This window comes from Ambystoma mexicanum, chromosome 3p (assembly GCF_040938575.1).
Source record: "Ambystoma mexicanum isolate Mex_15411 chromosome 3p, UKY_AmexF1_1, whole genome shotgun sequence".
In the NCBI taxonomy this organism is placed as follows: Eukaryota; Metazoa; Chordata; class Amphibia; order Caudata; family Ambystomatidae; genus Ambystoma; species Ambystoma mexicanum.
Genome location: NC_090925.1, coordinates 205,214,401 through 205,221,396, shown reverse-complemented (window position 1 = coordinate 205,221,396; position 6,996 = coordinate 205,214,401).

Below are 6,996 nucleotides of genomic sequence, written 5' to 3'. Positions count from 1 at the left end.
TTTTGAGGTACTCAGCCTCGATATTTTTACTTTGTTTTCACAGTTGGCGCCCGAATAGGGACCTGCAAGATTGATGCCGGATTGTCAAAGTTTGACCCACGCTATCGGACCGGGATCGGGCGGTGAAGGGGGACCCTTCTGAACGAGACGCGACACCTCGGCAGCGCTGCACGACCCGATCCCTGGATGATTAGCTTGTGGTCCGAGACAGCATCTTGACGAGGGTCCACTTATCGAGGCGGGCAATTTTGCCGAAATCACCAAACACAAGGTAGTATTTGTTAGAAAAAGATTCTTTGTAATCCGGTCGGTCCTCCTTAGGATTGATCAGGTGAGTCGTGACCCGATTCTTAAATATCCTGAAAATTTGATTTTGACATATTGTATCTGCAGATACAATTATTGACCAGGTAACACCAATATTTTGATATGCCTGGGAAATTGTCTACCTGCTTCAGGGCGTTATTCCGCAGTGATAGACAATCTTTGGAATTTAGCCGTCCAGCACCACAGGAGGGGTCGCCGGCGTGTACTATGTACTGTAAGCATGGCATTGGAAGTATAGTGGTTAATGATATTTGGCACAGACAAACCAGACATGCCTCCGAACCTCATTGGCCAATCAATGGTAGTTTTGAAATCCCTCGTATTGAGTATTTAGAGTCGATTCTATTAAAGAAAAAGGCTAGACCTGCAGCATTCGAAGTTTTGCAGAATTGGAAAAAAGAAGCATTAATGCAATTTAAGAGTAGGGAAAAACATGCGCGCCGTCATAAAACAAACCCCGAAAAAGCATTGTTGTATGACCAAGATAAACAGTCTGAGTCAGCTAGGAATATGGATAGGGCTTTCTCACTAGGCATTCAGAAAATCTATCCTTCTAAAGATTTCCATGTTTCTGACGAATTAATTGACAAATTGTTAAATGAGCGAAGGCCTGGTGCCACTGCGCCACCTCCGTATGTTCCTCTTCCTGCTGTTGTGCCTCTTCCTGCTGTTATTCCTGCCATTCCTGCTCTGCCTGCTGTTCCTGCTCCTCCCGTTGTTCCTCTTCCTCCAGTTGTTGTTCTTCCACCTGTTCCTCCACCTCTTCCTATTGCACCAGTAACAGTACCTCCATTGAATTTGCCTGCCCCCCTCTTCCAAGTGGTCTCGTACCGCTTGTAGTCGATCAGGGAGCGGGGTCAAGGGTTGTCACTCGTAATACCGTATCTCCAGAAAAGAAACATGAATTGATTGCATGGGCTAAGCATTGTATAGAGAAGGATGATCGAGCTAATATTCTTGCCACACTTTCTAATATGGATAATTTTCCTGAGAAAAATGTTTTCATTGAAGGTTTAGGGGTTCATTTATGTGTAATGTGGGGCAAATTAAATAACAGATCTCCCGCAAGGGTTAAGGGATCTAAATACTTTAGCGTTTTCAAGAGACACTGTGGAGAAAGTAAATGAGCATATTGAGAGGATATTTGAGTATAGAAAGGAGTTGGAGATTACAGGATGAGGATGACGACGAGGAAAGTATGTATGTACAGAAACGGTTCCTTCCTTGTCCTTCCTTGTCCTTGTCGAAAATCGATAGCTGAGGAAGTTCGAATTTGTACGAAAGACGCGCTTAGATGGATCTCAGATATGTTGATAACTCCAGTTGAGGTATATGACACGTACAGTCAGTATACGCCAGAAATGCAGAGGAAAGTGATACAGGTAATGATACAGGTAATGGTAGAGTACCTACAGGATGATTTTGCAAAGAGAAATATTAGTTGTCCCATAGAGTTATTGAGTATTTATAAGAGAGCTTTTTCACTTGACACTTCTTCGATTGCTTTAGCGCTCGACTTAGTTCTGTTGCTTAGTAAGCGTTCGGAGTTGCCTACTTCTCAGTTGCCTATGAGAGAGGTTCCTACGACATTTGCCCCGAAGGTTGAGATTGCGGCCGATGCTGCGGCGGGTCTAGTTGCTGTGAACATTCCTGCACATTATGTATCACAGTTTGTTCACGTCCCGTTTTCAAGACAGGAAGTGAATACTATTAGACAATCTATTCCTGACATTAGGAAAAATCCGACAGGATTCTATAAAGAAATAGAGTCTGTCTTGCAGTTCTCAGTATTCACCCTGGGTGACATTGATTTGTTATTTCCTGTACTCCTGCCCGTAGATTTGTGGAAACAAGTTAGGACTATAGACGACGTACCAGAGTTGGGAGATACATGGGCTAACATAATTAGACTCGATGGAGAAAAGCCAGCTGGTGAGAGACCGCCCCAGGTGATACTAACTTTGCCTGATAGAATCATTGCAAAATTGAAAGCTATAATTCCCGAAAAAAGTATTATCTGGGACAAGCTTACAGCCTGTGTCCAAGGGAAGTCTGAGGGTGCTACCAAGTTCTTTAATCGGTTCGAACAGGGATTCTCAGATTTCAGCAGACAAGACTTAGGCACAGAGTCTGGGAAAAGATTATTTGTGGAAAAATGTGTGCGTGGATTGCTGCCAGACATCCAGTCACAGATTATGTCTTCTGAGAGCGCTTGGCAGGCAAAGTCCCAATCAGAAGTACTGCACATGGCTCAGTACTACGAGAATCATGTCAATAATGAAAAAGATAGAGTTGAGAAGCGAAAAGGTGATTTAAAGACTAAAGTATTATTACAGCAAATTGTTTGAAGCCCCAGAGGGGGTAGTTCGCAGATTAGAGGTCAGTATGTTCCACAAGGGAATGTGCAATTGGGTCCTGTGAACATTAACCAGTGTGCCTATTGTCGAGTAGAGGGTCATTGGCGTACACAATACCCCGTCCTTCGACAGAGGTCGGATAACACATTTGGAAATATGGGTAGACGACCCAGCGGTCGCCCGGGTGTAGAGGGCCCTGGTAGAGGTCAGTTTGCACAGGATCCTCAGCAACCTTTTTCGCAGGACAATCAGACTTCGAGTGTGGATGCTAGAAACATATTTGATCATCCTTCTGCTGCATATCTATCTGAAGAGCTTCCTTTTGATGACATTCTGTTTCGTTAGGATTGCCTGAAGCAGGGTTTGGAACCTACACCTATCAATCAGAAAGGTCCCTACGTTGAAATGGTAGTGGGAAATAGGAAACATCTGTTTTGGATAGATACTGGAGCACAGAAGTGTTCCATTGATCGTTCTTGGGTTCCAAACATTCCACTGTCAAGGCAAACCAATGTTTCTGTAGGGTTTTCAGGCACACCAGTTGTTTGTCCAGTTTCTACGCGGTACCTATTTCTTTGGGTGCCTTTATGGACCACTGTCCTTTTCTGTTGACTTTGAATTGTGGAGAGAATTTGCTGAACTTGAATCTGTTGAAGGAATTAAATGCGGTAATTCATTGTTCTTCTGATGGTGTACGTTTGACGATTTCACCACAGCAACTTTCTGTCTCTCAATTCCTAACGAGACCTTTGCCGCCAGGATTCATTGATGTACCAGAGTGCTTATGGGCAATTGACGACAATGATGTTGGTGTTCTACAGATTGAGCCTGTTAAAATAGTCTTGAAACATGGAATTGAGTTGCCACGCATTCCACAGTATAAGATTTCAGTTGAGGGCAAGCAAGCTTTGAAGTGCATTGTTTCCGATTTTGTGCATCACGGGGTGATTGAGGAAATTTCAGGTAGTTTGTGCAATAGTCCGATTTTACCCGTGTACAAAAAGGCGATAATTCAATTCCATTCCGTTTCATAATTGATTTGCGTGCCATTAATAAAGTCGTCGCTCTGCAATTTCCAATTGTGCCTGATGTGACGACAATATTAACCATGATTCCAGCTACAGCTACTTACTTTAGTGTTGTGGATCTGAAGAATGCTTTCTTTAGTATTCCTATACACAAGGACAGTAGATACTTGTTCGCGTTCACCTTAGGGGGACGCTCGTTCACATTTACCTGTGCACCTCAAGGTTACACAGAGAGTCCTAGCATCTACAGTAGGGCTTTGAAAGAACAGCTTGATACCCTTGAATTGCCCTCTACTTGTACATTGCTTCAGTATGTTGATGATTTGCTTTTAGCTGCAGACTCCGAGAGCGCCTGTAAGGAGGGCACTGTATTGTTGCTTATTCATCTAGCCAAACATGGTCACAAAGCTTCGCTTAAAATGTTTCAATATTGTCACCAGTAGGTCGCCTATTTAGGCTATCTCCTGTCAAAGGAGGGAAGAAGATTGACACTGGAAAGAATAAAACACATTTCTGGCATTTCTGTCCCAAATACACAGAAGGAAGTTAGGGCCTTGATAGGTATGGCTTCTTACTCTAGGTTGTGGATCCCAAACTTCTCACTAGTGATTAAACCGATGTTGGCTTTGACAAAGAAGGGCATTTCTTCGGCATTGCCGTGGAACACGGAACACCAGCAATCATTTGACCTGCTCAAGACTGCATTGTGCTCGGCACCGGTTTTGGGCACACCAAACTATGAAAAGGCCTTTGTGTTGTTCGTGCATGAATGTGATGGATGTGCTTTGGCTGTATTAACGCAGGAACATGAGGGAAGAATAGGCCGTGCGGTTACTTTTCTTCCACCCTTGATCCTGTAGCATGCGCTTTGCCAAAATGTTTGTGAGCTGTCGCTGCTGCTGCTGCTGCGTCTGTAAAGCAGAGTGAAGGAATGGTCCTAGGCCATGATCTAACCCTGATGCTGCCTCACTCTGTAGATGTTCTACTGAATAGAACCCAAACGCAACATCTCACTTCCGCACGGTTGACGAGATATGAATTGATCTTGTTTGCTCCTCACATCCAAATTAAGAGGTGTTGTGTTCTTAACTCTTACCTTTCCCACAAGGTACTGCTTGCGGCGACGAAGAGTCACATGACTGTCTGTATACTACCGAACAAGAGACAAAGGGTAGAATTGATCTGAAAGATACTCCTTTGAACAGTCCACAAGGCGAGCTGTTTTGTGATGGCTCCTGCTTCAAACTTCTGGATGGTACATCCACAACTGCTTATGCAATCACCACATTGAGCACGGTCGTGGAAACCAAGAGAATCACGCACAGGCCGCAGAGATTATAGCATTGACCCGAGCTTGTGAACTTTCCGAAGAGCTTACAGTAAACATATATACTGATATTCAGTATGCCTTTGGGGTGATTCACAACTTTGGGAGACTTTGGTCAGAGAGAGGGTTGTTAACTTCGCATGGCACAAAGATCCAACATGGCTCCCTAAAAGTACAACTGCTCTCAGCGCTTGCGCTCCCCACTCAGTTAGCTGTCGTGAAATGTGCAGCACATGGAAAGATTATAGATGATATAGGAAAAGGGAATGCTTTCACTGATCAGATAGCTAGACAAACTGCCACTGATCTCTTTACGGAGATGTGTGTTTTAAGGGAGACTGTAAATGCCTATGCAATGGACGAGGGTGTTGGGTCTGTATGGCATATCCAAGCCGATGCCACGTTAGAAGAACCCAAGAGGTGGGCTGAAGGCCTGGGGAAACTCGATGATGATGGGTGTTGGGTGGACATAGTTGAAGGGAAATGGCTACTCCCTGACGCTTATGTGATGATGATGGTCATCATGGCCCATGGCCCTATGCATATATGTGCCCAGAAAGTGACGAAAATGTTAAAGAAAGTTTGGGCAAATGACAAAATTTCAAAAATTGCCCAGCGCTATGTTCAGGACTGCATGATTTGCCTACAACACCATGTCGGAAAGGGGACATCAACTCCAAGAGGAAGTTTTGGGCCACCTTCTGTCCCCTTCAAAGTCATTCACTTCGATTTTATTGAAATGGAACGGTGCAACAATATGAAGTATGTGTTAGTTGTCATCTGTGCTTTTAGTAAATGGGTGGAGGCTTTCCCTGTCAAAGATGCTACAGCCATGACTAATGCAAAAACCATGTTAAAGGAATATTTTCCTCGGTTCGGGCTACCAAGAGTCATCTGGTCAGACAATGGTCCACATTGTGTCGCTGCTGTAATTCTGCAGATAAGTGCGGCATTACAGATCGACAAACGGTTCCATTCGGCCAGACACGCTCAGAGCGCCGGACTAGTAGAAAGACACAATGGTATCATTAAGAACAAGCTCGCTAAAACGTGTGCCGGCACTAAATTAAAATGGCCGGATGCCTTACCGATCGTGTTATTAGCCATCCATGCGTACAACCCCTCAAACTAAGACTGGGCTCTCTCCATTTGAGGTGGTAATGGGGAGACCTGCCAATATCTGGAATCTTCCTAGATGTAGATCCTTGAAAAATGTAAAAAATGTACTTCTTTCAGATTATTGCAGCCAGTTGACTAAAAACCTGTATTTGATTTATCACCAGGTGCGGGAGGCTTTACCTGTGCGATACGAGGGCCCGGACCACAGCATACGGCCTGGTGACTGGGTCAAGGCATTTGAGCGTTCTTCCTGCCTTGCACCTTGTTGGCGGGGCCCATTCCAGGTCCTGCTGGTCACACAGACGGCGGTGCGTGTCGCAGGCAGAAAGAACTGGATCCAAGTGACGCATGTCAAGAGACTTCCACACCCAGTGCCACATGATACAGAAGAAACAGAACCCCTCGCTAACGCTGCAACCAACGATCCCAAAGCAGTAAATAGAGTTGAGAGTGCATCAGAGAATCATTATCAGCCCGTGAGGCTTGGGAAACCCGTCATTCTGTCTCCACACTCTCCAAAAGTTTCGCTTCTGGAAACTTTAGTTTCAAATTCGGCATCTTCACTTGCTCTTGATACGTTGCTTCCAACGGGAAGTGATGACACATTGTTTCCGGATCAATCAGTACTGGGAAAAGCAAGGTACAATCTGCGTCCAAGGAAATAGACCTACGGCACGCTTTTGCTGTGCATCTGATACACTTACGGCACGGTTCGGCTGTGCATTTCAGAGAAGGAAAAGAATCATCAAGGGCTTGCTTTTTGCCCAAATAATTATTTGAGAAGAAAAGGGATTCTGTGGCTAGGGTTGTGAAAGGACTAAGAAGTCGCACAGCCGGG